Source organism: Opisthocomus hoazin, chromosome 7, assembly GCF_030867145.1.
Source record: "Opisthocomus hoazin isolate bOpiHoa1 chromosome 7, bOpiHoa1.hap1, whole genome shotgun sequence".
Classification (NCBI taxonomy): Eukaryota; Metazoa; Chordata; class Aves; order Opisthocomiformes; family Opisthocomidae; genus Opisthocomus; species Opisthocomus hoazin.
In genome coordinates, this window is record NC_134420.1 from 20,416,114 (window position 1) to 20,441,492 (window position 25,379).

The 25,379-nt window shown below is 42.2% G+C and overlaps 1 protein-coding gene across 4 annotated transcripts in view; it reads left to right on the plus strand.

The window, feature by feature from the left end:
• The window catches only part of SERGEF (secretion regulating guanine nucleotide exchange factor), a 160,306-nt gene that overhangs the window by 104,530 nt on the left and 30,397 nt on the right, over nucleotides 1-25,379 (plus strand). The window contains exon 12 of one of the 4 annotated variants that reach the window (XR_012764602.1): nucleotides 6,148-6,204. The exons of the other annotated variants lie outside the window; for them this stretch is intronic. The gene's annotated coding sequence lies outside the window, so the exon portion shown is untranslated. Of the gene's footprint in view, nucleotides 1-6,147; nucleotides 6,205-25,379 lie in introns of those variants that run through there. 4 annotated transcript variants of the gene reach the window in all.

Sequence of the window (25,379 nt, forward strand, 5' to 3'; positions counted from 1 at the left end):
CACTCGCTGCTGCTGTGGGCACTCCATCTTACCCTCATCAGTCATTTGTTGGGGTCTGTGTTACCATGAATTAGATGGCTTTTTAATTTCTTCTGTTAACAGGATGTTCTAGATCCATGCTCCTTGGCTGGCTGAAAGCTTGTTTTACTGTCCAGTGTAAAGTCTTAGGATATGTGCCTTTCCCTGCAACCCTAAAACCTAAGCAAAAATTCTAAGTCAAAATTTTGTCATCTCCTTACAAAAGTGTAGGACAGGTGAGGGATTATGTAGGTGACAACTCTGCAGATACAACTGGTCCGAAGTCCAGTTTCTCTGCTTTACCCAGTGGGATGGCTTGTTTTCTTGTGCACTGGCTCCACAGAAGAAAAGCCAGGCAGAAAGCAAGTATCTTATCCTGTGAAGAGCTGGTTTCCAGTCTGTTATGTAGCACTGTAAAATAGTCTACTGGGCTGCACTAGTGTTGGATAGAAAAATCAAGCTTGAAGTCAAGTTTGAATCATGTTGTAAGCTCATTAAAGACTTGGCCAAGATAGTAAAATGTTGATGATGCTGCAATACTGCAAAGCTGTAGCTTGATGAATAAATGTCTTATGCTATATAACACACCTCCATTTGGTATTCTGTACATGATGTGCAAAAATGAAAGGCACTTCTAGATGCAGAAGTTAAAAAAAAAATGGTTTTGTTCCCTTAATTTAAGCAAGCAAATGTTAAGCAGGAATTGCTTCCATCTAATGAAATTTTTTCCCCTCAGCTTGAGGTAGGTCTAGTAGGTAAATTCTATATCCCTAAGTATAGAGAAACTATGCTGAAGGAAATTGCTGACAAAACAGTGCAAAAGCATGTGATGCATTAGTATGCAGTGGGAAGTTAAGTTTCCATTGTGTGGTCCAATGATCTGTCTGTCTTGCTGGAGTTCAGCTATTAGGCTGTCCCAAACAGCAGCCATAGCTAAAAAGCCCCCATGGAACTGTGACAAATAAGTCTCTCTGGAAATGAACTTCACTCACTTCTAATCTAGTCAGCTGCCATCAACAATTTATAGCTGTAAGTATGACTTTAAGGCTTGTTCATTTTCAGAACTAGCGAACCTGTGTCTGGCAGCTATAAAACATGGGTGGTGCATGCTAGTTGTCTTACTGCTCTGGAATGTTTCTGCTGTACACTTTCATGGTAAATGAGATGCCTGATACTTGCATGGAATCTGAGTAATTTCAGCCAAGAAGAGTTATTTTAAGATTATTCATTTTTTGTACACATATGTCTTTAGGGGCCCAACTTTGTGAGTTCTTAAGGCAGTCTGAATTCCATCACAGTGAATGATAATCAGGCTCCTTATGGTATATCAGATTGATCGCTGGCTTTGTGTGCTCCTTTTCAAATTTTTACTGTTTTCATATTCTGGTGATGTGGGATGATTATATGGTAATACTCCTCAATTGCTTCTTACTTTCCATCCAGATTGCAGTCCCTTCATTACATAATTGTAAGCTATTTATGCTAATGCTAATGTCAGAACCAGGCATACACAGACAGATGCTTTATTACTTTAACCCTTAGAGGAAGCAACTGGATCATTTTGTAGATGCGTGTGACGTATGGAACCAGATTTGTGGACCATCTACATACGTATCTGTATGTGTACAAAGATGTGAAAACAGATGTACAGGAATAACCTTTGGATGTCATAGAATCATAGAACAGTTTGGGTTGGAAGGGAACTTTAAAGATCATCTAGTCCAACACCTCTGCAATGGGCAGGGACATCTTCAACTAGAGCAGGTTGCTCAGAGCCCCGTCCAACCTGGCCTTGAATGTTTTCAGGGATGGGGCATCTCCCAGCTCTCTGGGCAACGTCTTCCAGTGTTTCACTACCCTCATTGCAAAAAATTTCTTCCTTATCTTCAGTCTAAATCTAACATGTTTCAGTTTGAAACCATTACCCCTTGTTGTATCACAACAGGCCCTGCTAAAAAGTTTGTCCCTTTCTTTCTTATAAGTCCCCTTTAAGTACTGAAAAGCCACAATAAGGTCTCCCTGGAGCCTTCTCTTTTCTAGGCTGAACAGCCCCAACTCCCTCATCCTTTCCTCATAGCAGAGGTGTTCCAGCCCTCTGACCATTTTTGTGGCCACCTCTGGCCCCGCTCCAACAGATCCATGTCTTCCCTGTGCTGAGGGCTCCAGAGCTGAACGCAGGACTCCAAGTGAGGTCTCACCAGAGCAAAGTAGAGTGGCAGAATCCCCTCCTTCGACCTGCTGTCCATGCTTCTCTTGATTGCAGCCCAGGGTACGGTTGGCCTGCTAGGCTGCGAGTGCACATTGGTGGCTCATGTCCAGCTTTTCATCCACCAGTATCCCCAAGTCCTTCTCACAGGGCTGCTCTCAATACCTTCATTCCCCAGCCTGTATTCATACTGGGAGTTGCCCCAACCCAGGTGCAGGACCCTGCCCTTGGCCTTGCTGAACCTCATGAGGTTCACAAGGGCCCACTTGTCTCTCTTTCATTCATGTTCCAGGACTACAGTGCAATAACTTAGGTTATTTTCTCTTCATATTACAATAATTGAAAATATTAATACTTAAATTAAAATCATGTTCATTCCTCTTTTAATAGAAGGCCAAGCAGTGGCTGTTAGTTTAGAATATAGCAAAAAGTATTTTTAAGTATTTCTGGGTCTGGTTCTGAGATTCCACCAGTTTGTAGCTGTTTTAAGGAGGGCATAAAATAGCTTTTAGTTGTCTCACTCTGTGTTGCTCTTTATCAGAAGAGTTTGAGAGATCCTCAAAGTAAGAGAGATTCTCAGGGCCTTTCTCGATGTTGGGGTCCAAGGGAACTGCTGAATAACTTCAGCCTCTCTGCACTCTTTTATCTCAGCGCTGCTTATCCACCCTGCTCACCAAGAAGTCTTGAGCGTAGCTGTATTTGATGATCGTCCAAGTTGTGTCAGTTGTGATTCGCTGTTGAAAAGTTCAGGTGCATTGTTCTGTGTATTTTGGACAGTCAGAGCAACAGAGAAATGACAGAAGTTCATACTGGTGTTTGCAAGAAACCATTCAGTGATGAAATGAGTTGCAGTAAGATGGATCACTTTGGAACAGAGGGGAGCAGATTTCTCTGTGGGGCACTACGGAACAATCTGAGGTTCTGATTAAGGCACGTGATTGCCTTTACAGAAGGCATGAGATGGCCCGTTTAATTGTTTCAAGTAAAAGTACAGCTGAACTTTTGATCTGAATATTAAGCAATTAATTTCTCTACTGCTACCCTCACAGAGGTATTAATCAGGCATTCCTTTAAAACTCGTTTGGTCTGACCCTCGTGAATTTGATGGCGTCTTCTTGGTGTCCTTATTCGTGTATTCCTAAAACTGCTTTAGTTTCATATTAGCATTGCCTGGATGCCTCCTTAAAGCTGAGTGTCTCTTGCTATTCAGGATCATTTGTGGTTTCTCTTCCAGACTTAGGCTGGCGCTTTGCACAGAAAATTTAGCCAAGTTGTTATTTTGGCAAAAAAAGGTCATCTTAGGATAGTCTCAGCTTTCCTGTCATGCATTGGTGCTGCTGCTTTTCATGGTAGTCAAACTGGAACGACCGGCTGTCTTGTGCAAGTCAACGCCCGACAGAAAGAGGATGGAGTCTGTAATAGTTCAGGGTAGTGGATGTTTCTTCAGAGTACCACCAGCTGCATTACACAAAAGGAGCAGTGGTCTGTAAGTAAGTAAAAGACTTCAGCCTCCAGCATGTGCAAATCCTCCATCTTCATCAGCAACAAAGGAGAAGGGGGAAGCAGGCTTGTAAAAAGCACAAAATGTGCTTCACTTTCCTGATAAACCAGCAAGGCATTTCTCCTCTGAGAATCATTCAACCAGATTTGCTCTGCCTTCTACCTTTATCATGTGAAGTTGAAATAGGCACTTCATAGATGACCAAAAGGAGGGAAATGTACTGGCTTTGTGTCTGAAACATGTAAAAACTCTGTAGATGTGATAGCTGAAAACATAGCACTTTCTTCTGGGTAGAGAGGTGGAATATGTAATTTCCAAGAGGCGGATACTTTGTGTAGCTTTGCCAGATTCAAGACAAATAGCTGAAGTGACACAGCGAGGCTTCCAGCATGCATTTTATAATCCTGAGAACGAGGAACACTTGCATGAGCACTTAAGCAGTGTATGCAAATCTTGCTTATTCTCCGTAAAGATCTTAAAATTAATTCTTACGTAGTTTCTTGCTTCTGGGACAGTCATACCCAAACGTAACTAACAAATGAGTGACACAAACTAGACCAAAAAGTCTGGTCCCTTAAAGGACTGCTCATCTTAAACTAAGGTTCTTCTTCAACGCTGAATGCACAGTAAGTGGGTCTCAATGATGATCCTTCTTATTGCTGACCTGGTTTAGAAGTATTTCTGCTCTTCAAATGCACTACTTAAGTGCCGCAATGAAACTAAAAAGGTGAAGTATGTTACAGTGGTTAGAACATCCTCTCAGAAGTAAATGAAAAACAGCTTCAGTGGCATGTTTTTATTTAATCGTCTGTGTTACGCTGTGGTCCAAATGCCAGTTCCTGTATTATCCTGGGATGTAGCAAGGTCCAAAAAACAGTGTAGTCCCATGTAATCCCAGTAATGAGCTGTGTTTTTATTAATGTGGTTTTATGTTTAGGGTTTGTATTTACAGTTTCAGTTTAGATTGAGGCTGAGTGCAAACCTTGCACAGGGTTTGCTCCCTGCACGGTGGGCATAGCCTCAGGGGTTAGTGCAGCCCTGAGGGTTACCATGGTCAGCTGCAGAGCAACAGGAGAATTTCCCCTCCGCAGTCTGTAGCCATACCTGTGTCTGGGCTCTTCACAGACCTGGTGGGGATCCGCTTTGAAGGGGGGCATTGTCAGTGGCCGCTCCTCAGCTATGTCTGAGCTTTCAAGCCTTTGCTAGGGTGTAATGTCTCGTAAGATAATTAAATGTACCTTTGAGTGTGTAGATCAACTTAAACTATGCCGGATGCTTTTCTGTTTAGCAGCGTTAAATTCCATATATTTTAGAAGCATGTTTATCCAAAGGTCTGCAGAGATGCCTTTCGTTATTGGATGCAGAAAATTGAAAGTTGGCTGTTTTCCCGGATGTCAGGTAGACTTTCAGTGAACCTGGCCCTTCCAGATGTATCTGTTCCCTGTGGCACAGTGGTGGGAAGCTGTAGCTCAGAAATTACTTGGAAATTTCAGTTGCACTGATGGCTCTATACCATGCCAAGGATTTAAGAAACCTGGCTTGCAGCCCCAAGAGGCAGGACTGACCTTGAGTTACCCAAGGTTTCAACTAATAGCTAATTAGTAATAGAGGAAAACTGACAAATATGTGACTAATGCACAGGGATTCACCTGATGAAAATAACACCTTCTCTTTCCCGAATAGCTCCCTTGCAACATTTAGCTACATAGCAACTGCTGCTGCTTTGTGAATGAAGCAAGCGGATTCCACAGCAGTTTCTGTGCACATTCCCCATGCCGTGTTTGGCTCACAACATAAGAATTGTATTTTAGTGTTTTATAGACAATGTAACAGCAAAAATACGCATGGTACATAGGTTATACTGCTGCTGCACTAGATGAAATGTAGTTCCTCATTCTTGCAGAGAGCTCCTTTTCTGTGAACTGAAAGGATCTTTTAAATGTCAGGGTTTGCCAGGAAGTGACTAAAAGCAGGAGAGTAAATTCTACAGTAATGCTATTCCATTTCTTATTCATCATGTCTTTCGCAAGTCATGAGGAGGCAATGATGGCCTGTAATTTTGATACCTGATAAAATAGTCTCATTTGGTCAGAGTGAGAAACAATTTTTGTGCTGAAAATGCTATTTTAAATGATTGCTCTGCTTGTAATTAACAGGAATTCACCCTAAAGAGCCAAGTAAGCATATTGTTTTGTCATGGCTAGTCAGATTTTCCTTGTAAATTTAAAAAGAGGGTAATTTTCCCATTCCTGTTTTAGAATGTTCCTTATTCTGCCTTTACAATTTTGTCCATTTCCTCATTAGTGCTCCTTTCAGAGCCCAAACACGTCAACAGTGACACCATTATCAGCCTGAAATAAATGAACAAACATTCTCATCTTCAGTCGTGGTTTGCTTATGACAGCTATTTTTAATTTTGCAGGTGCTGGAGGCTAAGGCAGATGAGATGGATTTGCAACCGATGATTTGGCACCTATATTATGCAGCTACTTTACAAGTGTTCTCGTAGGTGTTAGGAAACATGGGGGTTTCCAAGGGGTCTCTTCACTGAAGCAGCGCTGCTGGAGAAAGAGAGTGAGCGAGCATGAGGCAAAACACTGACAGCAGAATGAGGTATCCTGCTGGTTTAGCATTTGTTTGCAGGTGTTCAAAACAGAGTGTGAGATGGCAGCTAATTCTTTTTTTCACCAAGTGTGAATATGAGCTGATAGCCTCGTACACTGTTCTGTATATTCTGAGCAGTGCTGGTTCCAGGAGATCCTCAGCCTTGAGAATTTTTCTTTCCTAGAATAGAAGGTGATATGACTTTTTGGCCACAGGGAGCAACTTCTGTTCTTCCCCGCCTTGACCCCTGTTTTAAAAACCAGCTTCACAAGTCAGGAGTTGAAGACCAAACTGCAGAATACCCATGTGCTGCAGTGACCTGTGCCTGGCTTTACCTGGACATTCAGGCAGGTGAGCTTAGGTGCCCACCACTTGTAAAAGTGACCAAGCATGGAAGGCACCGTGGGGTGTAGGTGTAAAAATGTCTTACTGAGTTAGGTACCCACATACCACTTCACCTGAGTGCTTGTTCAGGTCTCAAAGTGCCTCTTTTGTCTTTGTGCCAATATTTCTGTGATTTTTAATTTGCTGTGACACAGAAGTTAAGATACGGCAGTTCATTTAAGTAGTACCTCTGAGTGGTGCGGGCTTAACAGATGGTTGTAAGAGTCCTAAATTTTCTTAGATGCAGAGACACAAAAGACTTGATTCTGCAGCTCCCCATAGCGAGAAGATCGTGACATGCAGAACCCAGCCTAAATGATGAACTGGTTGAAGTTTTAAATGGTAAATTACATGGTTTGGGACTGAAATATATTTTGAAAAATCTTATTTAGTTTCATTTTGGTTTTGACCTTCAGCCCAAAATGGATTACATCTTTTGTACTCTTTCCCCAAAAATTCAGTAGCAGTGGTGCATGTGTGTTTCCACTGCACTTTTAAATCTGTGCTAGTGGATCCAGGTGCTTGGAAAGCCGCACAGGTGTTATCTTAGTGATCCATAAGCAACAGTTTAGCTAGGTCTTGGAAGACTTTAGAGCTTCATAAACCATCATTCTGGTTTTCATTTTGGCAAGTACTCGGTTTGTGAACTTCTACTAAATTTTGACTTGCAAAATGTGATATTAACTATTGTCAAGGATCAGATACTTCCACTCTGCTGACCTTACTGTTAATTAGGTAGTTAAATACTTATGCAAATGATGTCTTATTTTCATGTGCTATGATTGTAGAAGAGTGGCATAAGTAGTTTATTTTCACTTGCATTGAGCATCATTGCTTGAAGTACTGTTGTTATTTATCTTGCTAATACTAACTTAGCTCACATTCCTGTTAGTTACTTGACTGGTTGAATAATCTGTCTTATGACCTCAGAGTTTTTTGTTTGTATCTCTCCGAGAAGAGTCTTATTTCTATAAATGGGGTTTCTAATAGAGGAAGATGCTATACAGCAGAAGTATTGCTGGGAGAGGTCAAGAAGAGAATGAAGTAATGTGTCTGTGAAGTGCAGTGGCTGCATTAAAAGTGTTCCCACTTATCTCTCTTTTTCGATCTTAAATAAAAAGGCAGTTACTGCTATAGCATCTCAGAGAAACTAAAGGTCTAAAAGAAAATCCTGTTGAGAGGACTCAGTAGTTGTGCAGGCTAAAACTAGGAGACATGCTTATTCTCAGAAAAAATAATGAAGATTCCATGTCTTGATTCTGAAAATAACTTAGTACACATCTCTTGCGTTCTGTTGACTAACAGCCCTTTCAGAAAAGAACGTTTTCATTTAAGAACAACTGTCCACATATGCCAGGCATCTCCCATGTGTCACCTGTACCATGTGACTTGATGATACTGAAGTGGGTAATATACCTTTGAAAAATATATATCAACAGACCGACTTCACCTTGGCCTACTAGCTAGAAATAGGAAAATAGTATCTGTTTGGGATTTTTTTTAATCCATAATCAAGCCCTCGCAAGATGTTGAAAATCTGAAGCTCGAGATTATCGTATCTGCAGACCCAGGCTGCTTTGCAGTGTCTGTTCTGTGACTCCTCAAACAAGGGGAAACTGCACCTTGGCTGGCAAGGCTGGTTCCTTCTTTCTTCTGTGAGGACACTTCATATATCCTTGCTAAAAGGCTGTGTGATTCTCCTTGTAGTGATGGGCTGTGTGTATTTTAGTTCATCTTTATCAGCTGGGGAGCACATGGGTTTCTCACACAAGTTGTGACCCACAGTGCTTCTGGCATCTCAGTAAATGATGCCAGCTGAAACTCAGGCAGAGCTGAGACTTGTTTGTCCTGTGAAGACATTGGATTTTCTTTCTGACAAGAAAGACCAGATTTGGCAGATGTTATCTAGAATATTAGGAAGTGAAAAACTTGGTTTCATAACTAAATAACAATGAAGTTAGGTTAATGAGGCTATAAATCATTTGAACGTTTCTGCTCTGTGTGCATCTGCTGCATACTAAGAAATTCCCAGCAGAATTTGCAGTGGCTTAAGCAAAAAGCTGATGTGAAGTCAGTCAGTTGTCTTTGATCTTTGTCTTTGGTTTTTGGGTGTGTTTGTTTAAGATTGGGAAGCTATTGAAGTAATGAAATGAAGACGCAATAATAGCCCAAGGAAACATGCTTATGCTAGTCTTATTCTGTATGGCTCAAAATAGCAAGGACATAGCATATTCTGTATGTTTGTTCAGTATTAAGCATGAAATGGTCAATAATACCTATTTCAGTCTCCTGCTTAGGATCCTGTAAGAAGTTCTTGCTCTGTCAAATTCATGCCTTCCTCTTCCTCTCTCTTTTAAGTAGCGTCATGTCTGTTGGGTCAAAATTTGCCAGCTCACTTCATGGTGTGATAACCATGAGATGCTTTAGGTTGAGAATTACCGATACAGAATCTTGACCTTTTGAAATAAGGTGTTTTCTTTTTAACTTGGAACATTTTTACTTATTCCGTCTTGTTTTGAGCCTTTCTACGCTTACCTTAGTGAAGGGGCTTAATGAGAAAAACTTGGCTGTTTCTGTTAGGGGTTTTGGTCATTAGAGGTTGTTAGGGCTGCTATTCCATCACCTGTAACATTGAATGCCTTTGAAAACATATTTTGCAAGAAAAATATTGGAAAACATGACCATAAATGTGGGCGAGTGGGAAGCCAAGCGTTTATATATTTGTATTCACAATATAAATAATTGGGTTTGGAATTAAACTGCATTGCAGAAAACATTTCAAACGTTTTAGGCAAAATGATTTGTGTCTTTTTATCCATATGAGAAGACTGGGTGCATCCCTGGCAGTGAATAAGTTAACCTACTTAGTGTTTTGTGTGTAGGCAGCATGCAGTTCTGTGAGATTGCAGCGGGCAATGAAGCAGCAGAATTCAATTTGCAGCAGTGACCTAAGTGGGACTATTTTTAGTAATAAAATAGGTCAGGGGATGTGGTAGTGCAGACTGATAAATCAACAGTCTTCCCTGTCACTTGTGGGGCTGGGTTTTGTACTCCAGTATCGAAGCTCTGTGATGGGGGAAATGAGGTTCAACACTGTCACGTGATCAGTGTTAGAATTTTTTTATTGTGAAGCAATCGCAGGAATAGCACCAAGTTTTATTTTAGTGACGAAAGAATATAAGTAACTACTTTGCTTAGGGATTCATGGAAGGCAAAACCAACAAGGAAGCAGGGTGTTTTGAAGCCATTGCTCAGATCTGGTTCTAGCACTGCTGGAGATCTTCTGTTGTGATCTTGTCCACGTGGCAAGCGGTTCTTGCTCTCTTTTTCTTTCCACTCTACTGGCTGTTCTTATGTGCTTTTATAGCTTGTTTCTGTTACCAGTTTACTTTCTCAGTGATTTATGCAGATAAGTGCTAGCGTCTTCCTCTCAGGGTGTCAAAGATGAAGCACGGCTTTATTCTGTTCCTTTGAGTCTATGGGCGTTTGGAGGAAGCTTGTGAAGGATCTGTTCAGCCAGTTCTTGTGACACAGAGCAGTCCAAGTCTCTCTTTAATATTATGTTACTTGACCTTTGCATTTCCACACTCCTTTGGTTTCCCTGAAATTATATTTCAGAGCAAACTTGGAAAGCACCTCTTGCCAATTTGTGCTGATATAAACTATCCCATTCTTAATTAGCAGTGTGGCAAAGTTGCTATAAGCTCTAGTCATGGAGAAGTGTGTGTTGATGCCATATAAACAGTAGCTTTGGCCGTAAAGCCCTTTTTTACCCCGGAAAAAGAACCCTTAGCAGGAAGCAAGTCATCTCCACTCCTGGCTGTAGCTGAACTGGTATCAGTGTGTAAGACCATGTAATGAAGTACACTTGCAGGATGCTCAGGCTGTTGCTGAAGCTGTCTCCAGGAGTTAATGAGCCCTAATGAGCCCTGGTGAGATGTGCTGGGACGCCCAATTCTCCTGCTTTCAAACTAAGTGGCTATCTCCCTGGGGCCTGCTTAATCTGGTGTGAATGTACGTGCCTGTGCTGGTGCTGATTTGTCCATTCCTGCCTTCTGCTGCACAGCGCAGATATGGTTGTGTGACATGGGGGAGAGATGCCCTTAAACTTTCCCTTACTTTCAGCTCCTGTCCTGCCAAAATGTAATTATATTCTGACCTGTCTAGTTGGGACTGTGATGAAGTACCATCTAGCAGAGTTTTTATAGTGCTTAAAAATCCTTGGATAATAACACTTTGATACCATATTTGTAAGAAAAGTAAGCTAAACATTGATCCCTGGCATAAAAATGGTAAGGTCAGCCTGTCCTTGGCTTTTTTTTTTTGAGATTACAAGTTAGTTGTGTGTTGTCCTCTAGAATAAAAAAGGTTAATAAACAGCTAAAAGTAATTTGCATTTCCAAGTTCTGTATTTTTCTGCAGAGTTTTGTTGCTGTATTGTAGATAAGCACTGCATACATCAAATAACCAATAAAGAGCCATGTTACTTGATATTCAAAATTATTTTAAAAAACACTACTTCCAGTGGGATCAATACAGTGGAGATATTCTCAGCAGCACTGTAAGAAACTTGAGGGGGCTTTTGGTGATGTTCCATAGAACACTATCCTGCACTTTTCTTTCTGCAGAAAGGATAGTGACTTTTTTTTTGTTTTGTTAACCTGGTTTTGCAAAAGAAAGCTTGACAACATTATTAACATAAACTCAGTCGTTTGGTCTTTCTGTGCACCCTACTCATCACGGGAGCTGGGAGTTCATGACAATTCCCAATCCATTCACTGCACACGTGAGCTGACTCAGGTGAGCAGAGCACTCTGAGCCAGGAGCTCATTTATTAGGTGTGCAGGGGGAGACATCCACAAATACTCGCAGCTTCTCTTAAGAGTTTATAGCACTACAGTTCACCCTTCCCATCTTCTCCCACCCTATAGATTGCTGCTTTGTCCACAATCTGTGATGTGCTATGCTGTGTTCCTTATAGTAAGCATTATAAAACAGAAAGCTCGCACTCACCAGGTAAGTGGCCCTTCTTTTTATTAGCATTTAATTGTGGTTTTAAATTTAGAGGATTTAGACTTGTGCTCTCCGTTAGGAACTAATTTATTTTAATTAATTTTTGAGCACTCTTGCTTTTATTTATTTCCTTGTGTTTTCTCAGCATGGCTGAATTAAAACCCAATTTATGCCAGAATAATAAGCTGGGAAGATGGCTTTCTCTAGTGTGAAATCATGTTTAGTGTAGGTATCGCTAGCCTGACTGTGTGCAGTGTGTTACAGTGCTTTGCTCTTCTGCTTATCAGAGGAACATGGAGTCTGGCGTGGAGAAATGGTCTGCAGTGTCTGACAATGTGACAGTAGAAGGTCTGGTGGGACAGTCAGTGGTTCTGTGACAGTGAGCAATTCCAGCTTCTTTCCGCTTTACAGGTGGGTGTAAGCAGGGCTTTACATTTAAAGATGATTTCCTTGGTCCTGCGGTTCCTGTACACAAGAAGCATAACTGGCCATGCTGGCTGCCAACTGCCCAGCCAGCCGGTCTCTGCCTCCCCTTCCTCAGCAGGGCCCACGGAGAAAGGAAGGTGAAAGAGCTCGTGGGTTGAGAGAAAGGCGAGGAGGAGATCACTTGCCACTTACTGTCATGGGCAAAACGGGAAAATTAATGTAATTTATTGACAGTTAAGATAGAGTTGGATGGTGAGAAACAAAGGCAAAAACTAAACCACCTCCCCCCGCCCCTTCTTCCTCAGGCCCGCCTTTGCTCCCTCGCCCCCCACTCCCCTGCCCGGGGAGGCGCAGGCTGGCGGTGAGCGGGGCTGTGGCCAGCCATGACGGTCCCTCTCCGCCCCCTCCCCCTCCTCACACCTTCCCGGGCGGCGGGAGGGGGGATCCCTGCTCCCGGCCCTCGCTACCCCGGCTCCTCTTCCCCCTCCGGCCCGGCTGCCGGCGGGGCCGTTCCTCACACCCCGGCCCTTGCTCCCCGCTGCCCTTTCTGGAGAATGTTTTCCCGGCGGCCCCGCGGCCGGGCTGGGCCCTGCCCTGTGGTGGGGCCGCTGAGGGACCGGCTGGGGCCGCCACCGGCAGCCCCCGGCCGCCTCGCCTCTCCTCTCCTCACCGCGGCCGCCCCGCTGCCCGCCTGGCAGCTCTCTTCAGCTCTGAGGCACCAGCAGCCAAACCCGGTGAGAGAGATGGTGTCTGAAGCAGAGAAGGAATTACATCGGCCTTTAGAAAAGTAGTGGTTTTTTAAAAAAAGAGCAACACTTGGATAACCACTAGGCTGAGGTATGGGAGAAGCAGATCCTGGTGCTGTTGCTAGTATTTTAGCTGACATGAGGCAAGTGACCTCCATCATCTGTTCCTCCCTTTTTCATTTGAGAAATGGAGATAATGATGCATGATCTCCTTTGGGGGCCTCAGGGGGAAAAAGATAAATTCATCAACTCCAAACTTTTAATCTAATCTTTCCGAAGAAATGTTTTCATGGGAGATTTCTAGACTGCCCTAGGCCTGGAGCTGTGCAAAAGGCGCCGTGTGGGGTGGTCTGACTGTGTGCTGTTCAGAAGGAAAATCCTGACTTTCTGTTTGGCTGGAAAGGCATCTGGAATAAAGCTAAGAGTAAAAAAATAAGACTTTTGTCATTGCTCTGAAAATCTCATCAGCTCAAAGACTTCGCAGAACAAGTAGGTCCAAAACTTACTTGAACAATACGATTGTAATCCAGAGGTGAAAAACACAGGTTTTTCGCACTAGGTATGCCCAAAGCCAGTTTAACAGTCACTTTTTTTCCTCTTGCACACACATTTGAGCAATGGCGAAACAGAGGCATGGAGAGAGGATGAGATCTGCCTGTGTTACCTGCTAGTAGTTCAGCAGGAATGCCAGGAATAAAAAACGTGTCTCTGAATTTCAGGTCAAGTCACATATAAAACTTGTCCCTCTACCTCTCTCTCATTGCTGCTTTTTTTAGCTCTTTTGTGTAGTGACCACCGGAGTTCACTGAGATGCCCATAGCCTAGCCCTCTCCATCATAATATGGTCACAGGGAGGCCGGACTGTCAGAAGAGGGTGAAAGCATAGTCCCACAACGTGGCGTAAGCAATGGATTCTGAGCGTTGCTGGTAGTGTGACAGGACCTGCAAAATTAATATGCTAGCTGGAAAATACAAAATGTGTCTCTGTTCTTCCTTTAGGCTCTGATTCTTCTCAGGGAAAAACTGCCTGCAAATAAGTGTTTCTGTTGTTGCATGTCACTCATAGGTGTATTGCCTAAAGGCGGCAGCTTGTCTGAGAAACAGATGAACAGCATTGTGTGGCTGCAAGGGGCAGCAGACTGCGTCCTCCCAGAAAAGTCACAGTGTCCTGAGGGGACCCTTGTAACTGATGTGTTTTGCTGTACTAAGAAATTCTGTGGTGAACTCCAAGGCAGATGTAGGTGGATTTGCTTGTACTTAAGGCATTTTGGAGAACAGCTGCGTGCAGGGTAAGGGCAGGTTATTGTCCCTACTTGCTAGGTGGGGGGCAGGCTGTCTGCAACTGTACAACCATTGCTAGGGTCGAAATGCACAGGGCAAATTCTACTGGAGCAGCAAGCTTATTGTCTTGCCTAATAGAAAGTGTTTTACTAAATTATCATTGTTGGAGGTTTCCCTCCCTCCCCCACCCCCAATTATATTTCATCACTTTTAATTCCTAATGTTTTGGTATGGAGCCAGATGAATTGAGGATGTTAAGGATTTTTTGAGCAAAAACAATGCTTTAGTGGACTCTTCCCGCTCTCTTGCCTACTGCCCTGCTGATCTGCAGGGCCATACAGAGCTAGCAGGAGCCAGGCACAGCACTCCAAGCTGTCATTCACCATCCTCCCAAGAGAAGATTGAATGAGAGAAGGGAGGAGCTATTTTTGTGCTTCACCTTAGCTGATGAGTATCAAGGGTTTGTCCCAGCATATACAAAGTTGCCTTGCTGCTATTTAATGTGTGTAGTTAACTTCTGTTTTTTGTTGTGGGTCTGACATATCTGTTTTAAGATATCTGGAAAACTTTTTGTTTCAAAATCTGTATGTATGTCTTCAGGTCAAAATCCGTGTCAGTAATATAATAGGAAAGATTTTTAAAGAAGCACCATGCATTTAGTCCTGGTTTTGCTTATTTGGTGCTCAAATTCATGTACCTCTGAGTAACTGCTACACGTTATTTTATGCTCAGATACAGATACACCCCCTTTATAGCAGAGTTCTTACATGTGGGCTTCTTAGGGCAGAGAGCATGCATTTATTTTTCTGTATTTGTACAGGGGCCTAATCCTGGTTCATGTTTGGATTTGTAGGTGCTGGTATGCAATACTGATAAATGTTGGGTCAGTGTGGACTAAAGACTTGATCGCAGCAGTGTATGCATGCAGGTGGAAACTACCTTTTGACAATTTGTCTCGGAAATGGTGTATCAGTTACGAATGAGAGTACATGTGCATTTTGTTGCATGCAGGGAAGGTTTTGGCTATTGTTGAAACTGTTTGGGAGGAGGAAAATTGGGTTTATTCCCAGTTTTGGAGGTGACTTGAAAGGATTTATGTCAAATTAATGATCTTGCTGTGCCGAGTCTTCGATTAATAAGTTCACTCAGGAATCTTAGCTGCCATAATTGTAATTGGAAGCAGGGTTTTGATCATGAGTCACCTTGTAGGGGCTGTCCTCACTGCTCTCCTTGAGAAAGTGCAAATCTGGAAGAGAGGAATTTGTATGACCTTTCATTACAAAGCTGGCACTAGAAATTGACTCTAGCTAGACCCTGCTGTTGGAAAAGACCTGGAGAAATCAGCACAGTCCTTTGTGCTCAGTTGGTGCTAGTTTAGGTCACAGGTGTGTAGAAGTTGTATCCAAAGGGAAAAAAGCAAAACAATAAATGTGATTTCAACACGGAGAAGTGTAGTAGAAATGAGAAGGCCAGGGAGTGTCAGGCAGCTTTGTCCTTCAGTAGCCCTCTAGACTTCGAAAACTTTGAGTGGGCGCATTGTTCGGAGCTTGCAGAGTCCACTCTTACTAGGAGAACAGTCTTGGCTTTTGCCTCTTATACCTAGATTTGATGATGGGTTTCTATGAAGAGCACATGTAGCTCCTACATTGAAGCATGCAGTTGTAAAGTTCATCAGAAGCAGTATCTGGATGTTCCTAATTTTTGGGGTGAAAACTGGAGAAAGATGAGGTGACTATTGGGCAATAGTAGATGAGCTTTGGGGAGAAAGACACTTGCAACTGAAAGGCAAAGGAAGTTTGACTCAGTTTTTCAGCCTTCAGTCAAGCTGCTGCTGCTTTTCTCAATGGTCTCTTGCTTTGAGCTTTTCCAGAGTTAGTTTATTTTAATTTTGTCCATTGTTGCACATAATATTGAATAGTAAGTGAAAATTTTCAAAATGTCTTTGACAAAACTGTAAGAAGTTGTCCCTGAGTCTGTAGCCCAAGGGCCCCGTGGGTCCCTTACCGAAAGAAAATGCGAGCGCCTCAGGTATTGATAGCTTTCTGAATGTCTGGTATCTGTTTGTGCCAAGTTTGACCCACAAAGGGGAGAGCTAGGACCCTTTCTGGAAAGTTAAAGTTATCCGTACACTGATAACTTGCTGAATACTCACAGATGTTTTTGACCCATAAAGTAAATATCTTGATATTAATTTCATTCAGAACTAGAAACCTGGAAAGAACAACATGTTCTTAAGCAGTATTCTTGAAAGACACTTAAATTTTAAATAACGTTAAACTATATTGTAAATGGTTAAGAATTAAAGAAACAACCAATTGGTAATGTAGGCCTTGAGCAAAGTACAATATAAGAAGCACTGAAAAATGTTTCTCTGCATGATTAAGAGAGTCTGGTTTGCTGGTTTGATTTATTGGCTGGCTGAATGAATTCATTAATTGTGTATGACTACTTTTACTTCTGGGTGGTCATTTTTCATTTCAGGTTTAATTACTTGGATGAGCTTTTCCTAGGGATGTTCTTATCATCCAAAATTAAATACATTAAAATGTTAGGGAAGCTCAACCCTCCCTTTTTATATTGGTATTTTTCATACTATGCTTTTACAAACTGCAGACGAATTCACTTAGTCTGTGATAACCTAGGTTTTGTCTGCATGTGCTCATTACTTGGACACAAAAAGGTTTCTTCTTATTGCAATATATGTGATGTTCTGTGTTATGTTTTTGAAAATAGTGGTTTGGAACTAACAAAACTCTTTGTTGATTAGATGATGAAGAATGATGCAGAGAATTCTGAAAGACTTTAGATGTATATAAAGCACTTAGCATTCAAACAGCATTGTAACTACATTTGTAGAATGAGAGCTCTAGATACATAGAGCACTTGAGAGGTAAGGACAGGTAACATTTATAAGAAATCAGTCACATAGGAGAGATCCTGAACATCTTGGCTTGTAGTTTGAACAGTGTTTTTTATAGGAAAGACTCATTTCCTGGACAGCTTGCAAACAGTATGGTCTACAAACACTCCTCTCTTCAAGGATCTTTATATTTTCAGCTGCATGGAGAAGCAGCACTTAAAGAAGCATTAAATACCACTGCTGTCTACAGCTAAAGATGCTGTTCCAGGGTATGACCCATCTCCTGGAACGCAGCAAAGCATCGCCTCTGTGGCCTTGCTGGCCCTTCTAGCCAGAGGGCAGCAGTCACTATGGGCTTGGGGTCCACAAGAACAGCAGTGTGAATATAGCTGTTAGGAATTATTTCATTCTAAAGTGTACTTCTGAAAGTGAGAAGAAAAGAGAGTATAGGGAAACTCTCATGTGCTTCCTTTTTCTTCTTAGCCCACATCTTTGGGCTGTGCATCTGCAAGTAGAAGGCAGAGCTGTTAAAGACTACAGAGTGAGGACTATGTCATTCTTTCTCTCCCCCTCACTTTTAGCTTATGCTGACCACTGATCCTGTAATTGTGTAGCAGACGGGGTGGGTGAATCCCCAAGTCAGCTTTATGGCAGAAGAGGCTACTGGGATATTTTGACAAATCTGTTCTTGCTTGTGGGCTCTGACACTTCTAATAGTACTTCGTGTGTTTTCTGTGAGAACAATCTCTGCCTATGTATTACAAAAAAACGTCTTGTGAGGAAAGAAGGTGAATGAGGTAACTCTTAACCCTCCCATAAACATATAGACATGATGGGTAGGAAGCAATGGTCCTGTTAGCTTGTTTGGTTCTGTTCAATGCCAGCAAGTTGTAATTACTAATCTCTCCTGATCCCTCTTACATGGTTTATTTTTTCTGTGCTTTCACCCTACAGATGTCAAACTCAGCTCATTTACAGCTACTGTCCAAAATTGGAATAATGGTCCTCTGTGTCAGTCACTCTATGGATACTGACTGTAGAGAGCTCTCTCTAGTGAAATATTATTATTGCTGTATATACGTGTGTTTGTGGATAGTTTATTATGCAGAGGAATAAACTGTTAGCAGAAAAGGTGAGATTTGTATATTGCTTAGTTTCGAAAGCCTTCATCTGATGATTTGTAGTATTTATAAACTTTTTCAGGTAGATATTTCATCTACCTGATTTAAGATATTTAAGCGTTATCTTGGTAATCATAGCAAAGACATAAAGGACAAAACTTATCTGAACGTAGCTGATAAATATACTGACAGTGCTATCCTATTTTTATCCAGAATCTCATCCCACTCCAGGATCTGTTAAGTGACCTTCACTCTGTAATTTAGGAGGCATACTAATTTGGACAAAGGCAGGAATTACTCTTACTGGTGTAGGGCTAATCAGGGTGAGTTAGAGTCAAACCAGTATTGTCCTCCCAGCAAACAGACATAACATGAAAAGGTAGTTTCAGTAGATGAGACTAGCAGTTGGCCTTGAAGATTGTGAAATTTGGTCTGTTCTGGGCAAGAGGATTAAGACTGGAAACGTAAAAGCTTCTTTTGGGAAACATATTTAGCGTGTATGTGAATATATATGTGTGCCTGCATATGACTTACAGACGCAGATGCATACGTGCACATACTAGTTTTTTTCAGTTAGTATTCATTTGGCTTCATTATAGCTGAATACTCTGCTGTTCCTGACTGTCTTTTCTCTGTCTAACCTGAGATGAGGTCTTGCTTGCAGCACATGAGGCCTGTGTCACTCCTTGATGCCTCTGGCTTGGAGCAGTGCTGGAACGTAGCAGCAAGGGGCAGATGTCCCTGCTGTTCCCCAGCTGCTACCTCGTTTGCCCAAGCCTTTGGCTGTCTGTTTGCTGAGAAGTGGTTGATTGCTGGTTTGGAGTGAAGGAGATGATACTAGTAGGACAACATAGCTTTAAGTCGAGGGAAGACAGAAGATGAGAAAGTTGGACAAATTCGTCATTTTCTGCAGCTCAGTCTTGGTATGACCTCACTTGCCCTTAGCAACAAAAAGCCCTGTTTAATGCCTGTTATTTTCCACTCTTCTCCTAATAGCTGTCTTGACCCCCCTGAAAGGTACCAGCCACCTTCTTAAGGACTCAAGAACACAGATTTTTATCTCGGTTCTAGGCGATGTATTTCTGCAGTGAGGCACTTGACTGTGTTAGGGACATCTCTCGAAACTCGAGCATCTTTAAGGATATCAGATCCTGCAGCCAGAATGTGGTGAGTCAGCACTAAGGATAGCAGAAGTTTAGTTATTTCCTCCTCTTCACTGCAACTGCAGCATGTCTCTACGTACATTTCCATCCTGATGAGTAGGTTTTGATGTCAGTTGCTTTTTTAAATATTTATTCAGATGGGAGCTGTCTGTAATTTTGAACTGCTTATGAGGCTTTTTTCTCAATATCGTCATACTAGGAGAACTGTAGAAATGGTAAAGATACAGGCCTTGGCATAATGCCTCAACTTCCAGGGTGTGTAATGATGTCAGGAGAGCTGCACCCCCTCAAAGTCAGTGTACTGTGAGGGAAAAAAATGATATGGAAAAATGGGACAGATTCTCTTCACAACTGCCAAAATCAGTGGCAGAACAGAGCTTTCAAAGCTATCTGCCGTATAAGGAATAGTTTTGGAGCTCTTTTGGATTGTTTCTGGCTAACTTATCACCTAATCCAGTGTGAAAAAAGGAGATAGACTGGGCTCAACTTCAATTCCTATGCATAGAGGGGTAACTTAATGACAGTTTGCTTTGTGTTTGTGGGAGGTAAGCCAGAAATATCATGGTGTGGTTATTTTTTTTAAGTTCCTGCTACAGTTTTTCTTTTTACACTCCAAAATAAGTTAGTACCCTTTATTTAAAAACAAAATAAACAAACAAAAATCCCCTGCTCCATGTTGAACATGATACATTTTAAAAATAACTCCTATTTCTATTCCCATTTCTGTTCCTTTATTCCAATATCCCATTTATTCAAATAGAAGGAAGTTCAGAGGCAAGCCCTGTGTTATGATGGCTTTGTGCTGCTGTTACTGGATTTCTTTTCAGAAAAATTGCTGACACGAGGATCTATCCCTTTTGTAGGCAAGTAGGAACGCAGAAGCCACGTGCCGGCTGCTCCAGGAGGGCTGGATTACAGCCAGTGTTGCTCAGTGGTGAGTCCAGGATGATGACAGCCTACAGGACAAGATGAGAATAAGCTCTGATCATGTGTTCCCAAAGCTCAGGGCAGAGCTTGCTTTATCTTGAGAACTTATGCAGGGTGACAGGAGGGCCAAAGGGAGGATGAACAAGGAGGAGTTGAGGCCATTACCTGACATTACCTTAGACTTTTAATTGTTAAAGTTGTAGGGTGGCAAGAACAAAATGTACTATGAAAAATGAGACTATACTATTAAACAGTCTCTTTGTGGTGACCACTTGTGGGAGTCTCTGCGCCTGTACGGAGAGGTTTAAAATCTGTAAGAAATCTGTTCGCAAACTTGAAGGCCAAGCAATGGTGTGTCCCCAGCGTGGAAGCCCACTTGTTCTATGCCTATTTTGGATTTCAGATACTTATTATTGTCTTGCATCTCCAGTGTGTAGCAGTTAAAGCTGTGTCCTCCTGCATGCTTGTAATTTTTAAATTGAGGCTGCAGCACACTTTCAGATGCCTAGGTTATAGGTTGCCATGCAATTTTCATCGAGAATCCTGTCAACACTCAAAGGCCTGTGCAGGGTGCTGTGGATAAGTTTGCAGCAACCAGCCAGTACTTACAAAGTTTTGTTTGGGAGCACAGTGCTCCATCATCTGCAGGTGGTAAAGCAGCAACTGATACTACTCAGGAGTCAGAGCAGTCAAATAGCTCACTTAAGAACAGGACCCCATCCCTTCAGTATGCAAGTGAGCTTGATCAAATGGAATAGTTGCTGCCAACAGCAATTAAAAATGAATGATGAAGATGTAAAGCAATGTGGCCTTCCTCTCTGTCCTGCAAGTGTATTGAAGGGAAAGGAGAGGGAGATGAGAACTGTCCTCAAGTCAGCTGAAATAAGCAATGCGTGTTTGAATTGACAGAAGCTAAACATCTGAGACACAACACAGAACAGTAATAATGAAATACCCAAAGTTAACACTTGCAGGGCATTAACATTAATGAGTGCCTGCTCAGTAAATGCACTCAGTCTCACAATTGATTTTCTTTACATGAACATAAATATTTTAATTGTGTCACTTCATTTTCATACCAATCTAAAATCTGGAATTTAGTGGCGTTTCCTCCTCTTACACCCAACCGTCTGGGAGGTTAATGGCCACAGCGTATTGGTCATCACCATTTCAATGGGCCTTGCCTCTTCTCTCCTGTTGTGCTGCTCCTTCTTGGGCAGCTTCCATTGTGTTCATCCAGCAAGATAATTCTCCAAGAACCCAGTGCAAACTCCTAGAGAAACCTGCTAGGTTTTTACAGATCTTGAGTTGTTATCTAATATGACTGAATGTTGCTATATCTCCAAGACCAATTATGCCTCCTTAATTGAAGATAATAGTTTTGACTGGATGAGAATAACAAGAAAACAAGATGAGTAATAATGACTCATGCTAACATTACATGTAGCTCCCTGTTTACAAGCTGCATTTGACTTGCTTTATTCTTTCATCAGGTGGTTGTTCCCAGAAGTGACGAACGGTTTTGGGAATCCCTCAGTTTTTGGTTACAAGAGTTAGTAATGAGCGATGAAGGTGCCTGATTTCAGGGGGCAGGAGGGGCCTGTCCTAAAGCTGTAATCCTTTAATGACTCTCAAGTTGAGCACGAAGAATAGCTAGTTTTTTAAAATGCTCACTGTGCCCTGGCTGCATCTAATCCTGAACTCAAATTATGCATTTGTTTTTGTGCTGTCTTTCATGCACACATGTGGATCAACCCAGTAGACCACTGAACCATCACACTTCCTCGTGGAGATGAACTTTTTTTATTAAGCATTTCTAGCTACTTTATTCTAGTTCCCATTCCTGCGTTTAGTTATGGTATTTCTGTTTGAAGAAGACACTAGTGAAGATAGAGAGGTTTGTCCTTTTGTTTTATAAATTGAATGGTTTCCACTCCCAGTGTGGTTTCCTTGCTAATATGGTACGCTTGGAGGACAATAGCTTTTCTTTCTTTCAGTTTCAGTTAGTTTCATGGCCTAATTGGTGTATGTATAGGTAAGGTAATATTTTAAATGGCTCATAAAGAGATAACATTCATGATTTTCCAGCATATGAATCCCTCTTGTCTGGTTTTCATTTTGGAATGGTACTTGTGTTTGCAAACCCTTAGTTGACAGCTTTGGTTGCAGTATTTGTATAAATGTTAAGTGCACCTCTTTGGGTACCTCAGTGTGAAGTCTAACTTTTTCTAGCTCAGATTCACAACAGTTTATCCAAGGAAAAAAATACATCGCTTTTTATCTTGCCCACTATCTGTGGGCCTCATCACAGTTCTGTGTGCATGTAGCAGCTGTGAGTTGGCAAGACATTCCTGAGCGACTTGTTTGTTGAAAAATATGGAGTATTGTAAAATTATTTTTTTGTCTAGATCCGAGGAGCAAATTTTCCATTTGCAAATGATCTGTGTATGTAAAGAAATACTTTTCTTAAAATCCAAATGCAAACTCAAACCTGTCTAAAATGAGAAGAAGGAAGCTAGCAAACAAGATTGACAAAAGGCTCAGCGAGTGTGGAGGTCACAGAAGCCAGATCTTGGTTTTGTAAGGACTTTCTGTCCTGCCGAAAAGAAAAAGCAGGAGCATGATTGTTTTTATTGAATCTCTTTTTAAAAGAGACAGCTTTTTTGGTAGCTGACTGACACACATTGAAAGTAAAACTTGCTATCTCAAGCTTGTGGCCAAACAAAGGCCAACAGAAGTAATTACTAAATTCTTGAGATTCAACTGGGAGACATCGCCGAAGTTAGCAAGAGCAGTAGATTTAATTGCTTGCAGAGGTTATGGGTGCCTTTGCTTCTCTGATTGGGAGGCTGGCATTCAGTATAGAATGATGCAGGATGTTACCTTGTAAAACTCTCAGTGCAGATTACTGATAGGCAGGTGAGGATATGGGGTCTTCCCAGCTCTGCTCAGAAGGAAGGAAGTTCAGCATGTTGGTTGCAAAATGTAGCCGTTCAGATAAAAGTTAGCCTGCAAGTAGAAGGGTGGTATGGATGTATTTTACCACACCTTGCAATAATATTTAATGGTAATCACTCTAGCTAAATCCTTCAGATATAAAGAACAGAAGATCTGTCAATTTTAAGGGACTCATGTAGGAAACAAACGGGAGTGGTGATGGAGGAGTATGGAAGTCCTGTCCACTCCTGCTCCTTGCCCACAGGGAGGGCAGCATGGGGCCTGAAGACAGGAGTGTGTTGTGGTGTAAGGGTCAGGATAGATGAGCAGGTCATGTTACCTGCTCAGCCAGCCTTGGTTGCATGCTGTCTCCAGAGCAGTGCTACTTACATATGGGACTTCTGAGCGAGGCCCTGGCTTCCACTGCAAGGCAGGGGAAGGTGTGCTCCCACGCAGGTCTTGTTAACTGCTGTGCAGTGTGGTGAGCATGAAGGTCGCAGAGCCTGTGTTCCAAGTGCTGTCTGACAAGCAGGCAATGGTGGAAAGCAGTCCTGGTAGGCCCCATACCAAGGGTTTAAAGGCATTGTCAGAATGAAGTAGAGAATAACAAAAGAGATGCCCGGTAACACCACACACTGTCAGTGCTATATCTTCCTGTGGTTTTTTTTCTTTTCTGGAGGTCCCCAGTGTTCTGATTTGTGCCCCAGAATCCCACAGAGGATTCCAGTTGTTGGTAGGGTGGGGTGAAGTTGAAGGACTAGACACCTAGTGTCTCCGTTCAGATGCTGAGATGATAGTGTCTGCATTTAGTAGAGTCCTTTCTGTTCAGTTATGGCTGGAGCTGTACCTCCTGCTTAACAGGAGCTGCAGCTGTAATTCCTGGTTTTCAGTTTTTCTCTGTGCTGTCCATGTTACATTTCACTTGCCCTTGAAGAAACAATTTAATAAATGGACTTTTTTTTAGTCCTTCATTGCAAGGTTATTGCCCATTAACTCTCTCAAGCTGGCTTCTGGCTTGTATGCGTGGCACTTTGGTAGATAGCTGTAAATTTTTTTTTTACAAGACCACCACTGTTTTCTGTGAGCCAGAAAAGTGTAAATAACTATGCATACAGCAGGATTCTTCAGAGGTTCTCTGCTACCCTCTGACTTGACAGGTTGTTTTTTCTTTTCTCTGACCATCAGTTTTACCTTGTATGTTTTGCTTGTCTGCTTTCACATTTTGTTTGGAGACCCTCTCATTTCCCCCTTAGAAATCTGATTCACCTAGATAACCCTGAACAAGGAAACACCTGAGCTGTAATTGCCTGTATTTAGAAATATGGTTGCATTTATCAAATTCAACGAACCCTACTTTCTCTGGTATTTTTCCTTTCCTTCCTCTGTCTCTTCAGATTTGCTATCAGCAAGAGTTTTTAAAATATATTCACATTTCAGGCTTAAATATAAACTTAGATTAACTACCATTTAATTAAGATAACATCATCAGGATAATTAAACTTCCTCAGGTGGAATAACTAAGCCCTTGTGATTTACAGCCTTGTGATATTTCTGTTCTGTGCTGGATAGCTGTGCATGAGTGACATCAGTGTTGAGAGGACACACCGCTAAATGCCACGTCCGATCACGGTGCAACCACCAGCCTGGCTCAGTGGTGAAAGGTGTGGGGCTGGTGAGGCTGAAGCCTCACAAGGCAGAGGTGGTGCTGGCAGAGGCAAGAATCCTGAAGAGTCTTGCAGACTCCTTTTATTAAGAATATGCTCCAAGATTTGACCAGGACTTGGGTGTGTAATGATCTGCATTTTGGGGTTCCTTGTGGATGCAGTGTTTTTGCCTAGGAGCACCCAGGAACAACATCCTCTGAGCACCCCAGCTGGCTAGGAGACTACCCTGCCGTTGATTTCCTTGTCACCTTTCAGCTGACACACAAATGGTGGGACGTAGCAGGGTATGGAACTGGCCACACACAGGAACTGCTGGCTGCTGACAGCATAACGCAGCCCTTCTAGGGCAGCTCATCAGGGTTGCCTGCTGCTCTCTGCATCGCAGTCCTGCAGCATTTTGAAGTGGATTTGAGGGGCTAAATGTTATCTTCAGGCCTGTTTGCGTGTAGTGAGTGCTTTAGAACATAGGTATAGGGGCTGGGGTGAGCATCTCTGTGTCTCTGATCGAGAGAATTTTCTGTAGCTGGG